General features: G+C 38.0%; 1 long non-coding RNA gene and 1 other non-coding gene across 2 annotated transcripts; both read right to left on the reverse strand.

The window, feature by feature from the left end:
• Positions 1 to 2,374: 2,374 nt before the first annotated feature.
• LOC116410430 lies at positions 2,375 to 6,371 on the reverse strand. Its single transcript, XR_004222402.1, has 3 exons — positions 5,571 to 6,371; positions 3,515 to 3,620; positions 2,375 to 3,424 (listed from the first exon to the last, which is right to left on the reverse strand). It is a non-coding gene; the product is annotated as an uncharacterized LOC116410430 (long non-coding RNA).
• Positions 3,219 to 3,319, reverse strand: mir137-1 (microRNA mir-137-1). The gene has a single exon (NR_049678.1). It is a non-coding gene; the product is annotated as a microRNA mir-137-1 (primary transcript).
• Positions 6,372 to 9,106: the final 2,735 nt, after the last annotated feature.

Genomic DNA, 9,106 nt, shown 5'->3' on the forward strand with positions numbered 1-9,106 from the left:
TGTATAATATACAGTGAAATTAACATACATTTGAAACTATATAATATTGATGGTAGTATAATATGCCTCAAACCTTTGGCTTTTAAGATAAAATGTAAATCCAGATTGAGAAAAGGGTAGCACAGAATAGCTAAGAATCAGCCAAGCGGGTGGGGCACTGTGCAATATAAGGGCCATTCATTGTCATTCAGTGAAATGAAAACGATAATCAACATATTTGAATTTAATTTAAAAAAATGTTCTATGAATGCAGAAAAGTTGAAAACACACTGTGTATAAAAATTTGAATCTGCGGCACATGGAATTAAATCTATATTTCCCAAACGTAGCAAGCGGCTTCTCTGGTTATGTGCTAACTTGTATCTTCCACCCATATTGCCCATACTGTATATGCATATACTGGAGGGACTAATGCTTAATGTTTTGTTAACCTTTTCAGAAATAGTTAAACAATATACTTACACTGATTTTCTTTTTTCTAAAGAGGACTCAACAGCTGAACACATTGTACGACATCTGACAAATTATGTAAAGTAACAGAAATCTGCATTCTGATGAGTTTTAGGGCTTTGCTAAAATCTTAAATAACCTAACATTATAGCATGTTGCTGTTTCACACTCTTGCTTGTGTGTATTTGTTTTTCATGGACTCCTTCAGCAACTGAGAAAGCATTAATCACAACCTTGTTCATTGAGACGCATAACAAAAAGGCATAATCCATAGTAAATCAGACTATGTGCACCTCATAGACTCCAGCTATGCATGACCAAAATATGACAGTTGCATAAAGCTTTGCCCTTAGTACCTTCAGTACTGCTTTTCTAACAGATGGTCTTTTATAAATTTTGGTTTATTATTCTTCAATGGAAAATACCTTAATGGAAGAAAGATTAGTCTAGGTGTGTTTTTATTTTCCAAAACCGTTGCTTCCAACTTTAACTGAAAAGAAACTGTGATTTCCAACTTTTCAGTAAAAAGTGCTAAATTTGTTTTCAGTGCTACATAAAGGCAGAACTGCAGAATCAAATAAGCCATTTGTATCAATTATGCCTCCCTCATTTTGTACACCATACAGGGATAATTGCCTGATACACTGTTGTGTGTGTATAATCGTAGTTTCAATTTATAAATCTGTTCATGATAAGTCTGCTCACATGTGCCTTTATTCTTATGCCCCATATTATTTATTACTGTAAATGTATACAGTAACAGAATACAGCTATGACATTGTAAGTAGACATCTGTCCCTTCCTGATTGTATTCAGGGTGAGGCCTACATGATACTATCCGCACTATTTTTCATTTGTACATATATATATATTTATAAATAATATGTATTTATATATAATATACACTTGTCCCTTTATTTATGTGAATGTAGGAATGTAGGATGCTAGTGAACATTGTAGAATTCCAAACTGCACAGAAAGCATGGGGCTGCTGGCCAATTATACTGTATACCCTCAGAGAGAACGGTGTAGTGGTGTCTTTAAAAATAAAATTGTAACCAATAAAACTGACCTTTTGTACCAAAATATATGGTCATATTGAACCAGCGGTACAGTTGATATAATTCCGAGAAAGTGAAACATGAATCCTCGCGTCTTACCTCTTAACTCTAGTAACATACACTAGATATCATATCTAAAATACAATGTGACCACAGCAACATCATATTTTAAAATAGTGTAAGTTGTATTTATAACAGTTATATGCCCCTCTTGTGTAATGGACCATTAAAACATAATAAAACATAAATGAAAATATACACCTTTACACATTTGGGAGACGATAAGGATTTGGGTAGTGTGCATTGTTTTATTTTTTATATTTTTCATTTTCTTAATAATATGTAAAAACTTAAATAAGATGTTTAAAATAGCTACAAAAATTGAATATAAAAATAAGAATTTCATGTGCATATTCAGTGTGGTGCTTCAGACAACAAAAGTTTATTTCTTTAAAGGGTTAAAAGATATGTACTAGAATGTCAAAGAGAAAGAAATTAAGACGGTGATAGATGATAGATAGATAGATAGATAGATAGATAGATAGATAGATGATAGATAGATAGATAGATAGATATATGATAGCAGAGAGAGGGGGAGAAAGGGGGTGATAACAATAAATAGATGGATAGACAGATAAATAGACAGATAAGAAATATCAGCCATGTCTCTTTGTAAAGCATTGTTCATTAAAGAAGTTCATATTTGCAGTAATTTATATTCCTAGCTCAGGAACTAGCCCATCATTTGCTGATAAACCAAAACTGAATATTTTAAGCAGTGATTTAAAAAAATGCATTTTAACACACACATACACACAAACTGCAAAATAATTCTTTAGTATGTCAAAAAAAAAGGCACTTGATTGTTCTCGAAAGTATCAAAGCATTTATTGGCCACCTGGAGCGACATTAACGTGTTACAAAAGCTATCACAAAGATTTCCAATAGTTTCAGAATGGCAATTTGAAATCCATGGTTCAACCAAACACAACCCAGCATCTATTCGACTAGTGCAACACAGCAATGTTAACCCTCACAATGCCAGCAGGCAAAGAAATCAGGCTGCAGTGCAGGATGCAGGTCTGACACATCCAGAGGGACTTGTTCTGTGTGTCAGTAAAGGAGTGAGGGATCCAGATGACTGAGTGCAACGGCAAAGGGTAATAAATGTAGGGCAGAGATTAGGCCCAGGGCAAAGACAGAGGCCACAGAGCAGGATCCCATTGCAAATTCCCCAACCATAGAAGGATTATATGTCACTCGACTCCCAGAGGATCCTGGTTGTCAGCATTTTAAGGCGTTGCCGTGGTGTAAATCTGAGGCTATGCATAATTCATCCACAAAATCAAGCTTACACAAGGGGCCTCCAAGGTTTTTAAATTTTAAAATTGTACTCTTTAAAAACTGATATCAACATGCATAAATATCAACAGCGCCTAACAAACCATTCCATAAAACAAAGAAAAAAATAATATAAAAAAAAAAATAATAATAATAATAATAATAATAAAAAGAGCAGTGTTACTTGCTTTCAGCTGAAGTTTAAAAGGGAGAATACAATACACTGCCCGTTTAAAATGCCCTCAGCTGAAACATGTATGAAGCAGAATTTTGTTAAAATCACATATATGCCAGTAATGTATGAAAATGTGCTACCTTGGCCACTAGAGTAGGGGCTCCCTTGGTGCTGGAGACATGGAGCTTCCTTGCTGAAGATACTCTCCTCAACTACGCGTATTCTTAAGCAATAACAACGTAATCCGTATTATCCACCCAAGAATACCCGTCACCGAAGAGAGCCACAGAGCAACAGCACACTGGGCAATAAATCCACAGCCATAAATCAGAAGAATGGAATCCAAATAGGTCATGGAGATTCATAACCCAAGTCCAAAATGTCTTTGTTCCAAGTCCTGAAAGAATAGCAGAAAACCATGCAGTGTTTTAATGCAAGGGAGATGTTGTGTATCTACACACCACAAGAGAGTTTACGTGCAATGTACCTTGTCTCTTCTCATGTCTTCTTTCCTGCTTGCAAAATAACCCTTGATGTACGCCCCCCAGCTGTTCCAGCCTGTTCAATTGGATGTCCAAGAGCTCAATGAATCCCTGTAAGAGAAATGCATAAATAGTTAAGTGTGAGCATATTGCATAATGGATTCAGCTTGACACAAGGAAAAAAAAACTCTTCTAATACACTAGATTTTATGCCTATGGATGGATTAATATTTGTTTTCTACTTATGAACTGCTTAGAAGGGGCAGTACTTATCACCTCATACACAGAATCCATATGAAGTTTGCCTGACAATGCCCTGCAGTACAGCATGTACACTGATTATACGAGCTGAATTTTAATGTTCAGAATTATAGTTTTGAGAATAGGCAGGGTAAGCTCTTTCAAATGTGCAAGTGGATTAAGAGATATGTGTGGCAGTACTGTAAATCCGGATCATCTGCTAGAAAGGTGGCTTTTACCAAGAAGCTTTGTTTTAAGATTTGCTATTGATATCCCTAAAAGCAGTAAGGTGTACAGAGGCAGAGAGTCTACCATACAAACTACACAGGGAGAGCTCCTACAGAAAGCTGAATGTCTCAAAGCAAGTGTGGAATGATAAACCCATCTTTCTGTGCCTATACATTGAAAATATAGGTGTGCATGTTTGTATATGTGTATACATACACACACACAAACTGCACCCATACTAACACCCACATATATTTTGTCACTGAATAATCCTACACGTGACATGAGATGTACCCTTTTCAATGAAACTGGCATTGGCTCCAATATATGTATATTGTTTTAAAGCACTTGCACTGTGTTCATGTTGAGCCTTGGGGGATGGTCCCAACTCAGGGAGACCTTTCACAGGTTAATGCCATTGAAAAAGGGTCACTGTGGTTTTTCTAAAATTCAAAAGATAATGTGATGATTTTTAAACAGGGCAGTGGAATGTACAAATGAAATATCCAGTTATGTTTCATTTTTCAGGAACACAGTAAAACAGACTATACTCAGTACACAAAGAATAATAGTACTAGTGTAGAACTCATGTTCCACCGCCCCAGGACAGATCATGTAAGATACCAATATGGTTGAAAGGGTTCAGCACCTGCCTGTGGACAGCTCTCAGTTTGGTGGCATCTCCCATATGATGCTGTTCTGGCTGACTCCACGTCAAATTTAGTCATCTGTTCAAATCCCTTATAGAAAATATGATAGAAAAAGCTATATCCACCTTCATATTCTATAGCTGCTGAAGCTTGCAATGCACAGTTTTGTTTCAGGTCGGTCCCCTGGCTTTGTACAGCTTCACACCTCCTGTCTGCCTTAAAGAATGGTGGAGTGAACCTTTGGGAAAGTGAGTTTTTTTTTTCTCTCTCTTGGACATGAATTAGAATTAGTAATGTGCAAGATCCAATTCCCCAATCTCACAGCAGCAGTACAGATAGTGAGCACCAATCCACATCTGGAAAAAGTACACCTCGATGGAAGCCAGCAGAGATAAAAATGTGCCCCACCTTTCCAAAGCCCTGGCTGTGTTACTCAAGCAAAAAAAAAAAAGCTGTCTTTAATTGCACAAAAATAAGCTAAGGGACATCCTTTTACCTTTATTCCCTAAAGGCAATGTTCCCTTCAGCGTTTTTCCCTTAAACAAAGTCCGCCTTGTTTGTATAAGAAAACGTTTTCCCCTTCTGTAGGAGGCAACGCTGCGACTGTACAGTGAGTCAGTGCGAGTCAGTAGTGTGCCTTAGCGTAGCAGCTACAGCTTGGGGATATGTACATATATCAGAATAACGCTGCCACTGCCCAGCATTCTCATTATAAGCCTCGAAATACTCGGAATGTAAATGCAGTTGTAGTGTGTGTATGTGTGTGTGTGTGTGTATGGAAACTAGAAGCAGCTTTCCCATCTAATATAAGGGGGAATATTGATCTCTTTCCATGCCACTAACTGCAACCGCCCCGGTCTTGGCGCTATACATTCTATAGAAATGGAGATTGCGTTGCGCTAATAATGGTTCATGTGTGACCTTTATGAAAGCCTCGGCTTACCTTTCAGTTCCCAATCCAGTCGCTGGCTGCAAATGCAGCTGCTCCTTGCTTGTGTGAGAAGGGATAAATGGAAGCAGTGTTTCCTTGGTGAAAATCCTGCTGATCAGGAATATCCTGCTGCTGATGGTCCCCAAACACATTCATTCCCTGCCGGCTGGTGCCTTAGCGCTTTCAGCCATCGCCCTCAGCTTCAGCAACCAGAGGGAAAAGAGAGAGAGGAAAAAAAAAACAGCAATAGCGATCACATCGATCTGATCTGCACCATCTGCCTGCTGCCACTACACCCCAACCTCCACATCTGAACACGTAAAACCCTGACAGCTCCCAGCACAGGGCTGTAAAGAGTTCATTTTTTTTTTTTAGCTGCGCCTAATTGGCTCTGGGCAGCATACAGTTACACCAGCTCCTGTTAACCATCCAGTAGTGGATCCCAAACATGCTAATGGTGGATTAATTGAGGAAGATCTGACGTGTAGGCTTCATTGCCTTTTATTCATGACTTCCCAATGGGAAAGGACCAATGCCTTGTGGGACTATAGGAACATGCATTTAGAAAAAAAAAAAAAAAAAAGTCAGAATATGGCTTTGAGTATAGGGATGCAGAAACGTTTAGCAGCATTAGAAGACTGACATTTTAGCCGTAGGGCTGCTGTGATTCCACTGCACACAATACATAGCAGCCTTTAATAGCGATAACTAATACAACATACTTTTACATCCACATGATTATGTATAAGCAAAGCCTGGGACACATGCATGTTATCCAACACCACCGATGGAAAATGATCTTCAGTGCTTTGTGCAATCAGATCCATCATCGGGGCTCCATGTGCTGTGGCTGCATGTACAGAGCTTCTTATCTTTGAAATTCGTGCCTTATCAGAACTAACAATATACATAAGGCACCGATCAGATTGGCTTGGAGCAGATTTAGCATTTCCCATTCAATATAAAGCCACCATATGGAAAAGCTCTTGTTTTAAGACACAAAGTAATAAATCGGTGCCTCTGATTGCGGAGAAGTAATTGTTACTTAGAATCCTGTGCATAAGGCGCAACACGGATACATTGTTCCCTGCCCGCAAACCAGCGAACTAGGAACTGTCCGTTACTGTAGTGCTGAATCCCCGCTGCCCATTGCGCCCATAGCCCTGCCAGAACTTTGCGCACAGATTTTGGAGGTAGCGTCCTTGTAAATAAATGAATAAGGCAAGATTTGTTTTGAGTAGCTAACATTTACATGGCAATATCAGCTCAGATCTTAACATTCTTTGATCACTTCTGATTTATTGCATTATGAAGGGTGGGGGGGCATAGCATTCTCCTTGAAATAAAAAGCATTTCTATATTTGACTTATTTTAGTCTGGAGCTAGAGCCTAAAGACAAATCAAATAGTTTATCAGATGTTTTTGTTTAAATATACAGTAATTAAGCACACTTGCCCATACTTACTATATTGCATTCCTGGGCTAAAAGCAAAGACCGAAGCTGCTGCATGAGTGCCATCATCATTTGTGGGAAAAGACTGCCCTCTTCAGGTCGAAATTAAAAAAGCCCACATTTCACTTATCACCAAAACTAACAAACACACTGCAAGTGAACATACAGGAGGATGGGACGTGCACATAGTGTAACATTAACCTCTATACATCACATGTAAGCTTCATAGTTCTATAAATATAGATGCATACATATATATATTCATGTCTACTTCACTAAATACCTAAACACATCATGTCTTTCAAAATTAGACAGTGATTCTTTTGTTTAATTCTGCAGTGTGTCTCACTCTGTGTTCTTAAATACAACCCCTTGAATTCTACACCAATTAGTGATACAGATCCAATTCTACAAGATATTTTTATAATGCATTTGGGACACAGTATAACTGAAAGCAAATCTAAGTCATGGGGCACAGAGATAGATTTATTAATCTGGAGGCAGTTTAGGTGCTATTGTGTGATTAATCTAGCAGTCTGTCTTTGTTTAGTACTTTTTACTACTGGGCTAATTGGCATTAGAGGACAGAGAAGGGTTGAGTTTATAAGTAATTTTGTGTGTCTTATATCCAAAAAATGGAATAAGTTTCACTTGTAAAATGTTCCCATCCCCCGAATCTTACAAAAAAACAGAAGGGAGAAGGCGGAGGGTGGTGATTTTATTCATCTTAATGCATACAAAAGCTGCTAGGTGTCATGTAAATACAACGTTAAAAGCCAATTTGCTTTTATGGATAATTCAGCTCACCTCCCACACATCTGTATCCTTATATAATCATCCTGAGTGATTTCAGTCAGTCCTTGGGCTTATTGTTATCTCTAAAATTCCCGATTGAACAATTTTTCATCATTTAAATAGAAAAGGGTGCATCAGAATTAAGGCAGGGAGAATCAGAATTAACCCACTGTCTCCCGTCGAAGGAGTCTGAAAAAGAAACAGAGGGAGAGAGAAAGCAGAACAAGATAGGAAAGAAAGGAGAAAAGAATTGAGGGAGACAGAGAGAGACAGACAGAGACAGAGATAGAGAGATGACCCCTTTATTTGCAGCAGAATTGAATCATAGAAAGTTGCTACTGTTACATCAATCATTATTCTTTCTTAGGAAGAAGGGATTATACCATGTTTTTCTGAGAAGGTTCTGTGGTAGCTCAGTGCTGCTGCAAGTTGCTGGATGGTAATTTAATTATTGAAATCATACTAATTCGAAGGCTAATTGCTTCCTCTAAGAATGAGAAGCATGAGTCTATGGTCGCTCATTCAAAAACATATTTGCATGACAATGCTTCAGAGGAAAAACCCACACCATATCTAATAAGGAGAAAATGAGGCTAGCGTTAGTACCAAGCACACAACCCATTGTCCCTATAGATCCACTCGGTTATATTGACATTTCTGCTATTCCTTTTTCTAGCTGCAATACTCCCTAAACTCTCAGCCTCAAGAATGAGATGGGGAGGGCAGAGTTCAGTGCTATAGTATGGAGAAGGTCTGCCTGCATTCATTGAGATTCAGAGCACAACCCTGACAAGGGACTAGGGCAAAGACATATATATTTAATGTGAACACACTTTCAAACACAGAAGCTCAATTAAGCATCTAAATTAGATCATCTAAACCAAAAAGAAAAGAAAAATCAGAGAGGGGCTGAAACGAATAGGAATCATGCGATTAAAACATACCCATTTTCATCCAAATACATCTTGTGTGTGTGAGCCATCCATTACATGCTGTATTTTCCATGGAGGCTGTATTTTTTGTTTTTCAAATAAAGAAACAAATCAAACAGTAAATAAAAGAGCAGCATCAAACACTAAATTATATACTCATCTAAACATTTTATAATATAAATAGTGCAGGGAAATGCTTTACATGCCAGATTTGTTTTATTTGAGTTTATAAAGTACACACATCTTTTTTATAATCTACAGTTATTGCAGGCTGAACAGCTTGGGAAAAGCTTGATCAAATCTTGCGTTTTTCCTTTTTTTTTTTTTTCGCACGGAGTGAGGGCGCCCCCTCCCGTCGAGAGGCTCTG

This window comes from Xenopus tropicalis, chromosome 4 (genome assembly GCF_000004195.4).
Source record: "Xenopus tropicalis strain Nigerian chromosome 4, UCB_Xtro_10.0, whole genome shotgun sequence".
Classification (NCBI taxonomy): domain Eukaryota; kingdom Metazoa; phylum Chordata; class Amphibia; order Anura; family Pipidae; genus Xenopus; species Xenopus tropicalis.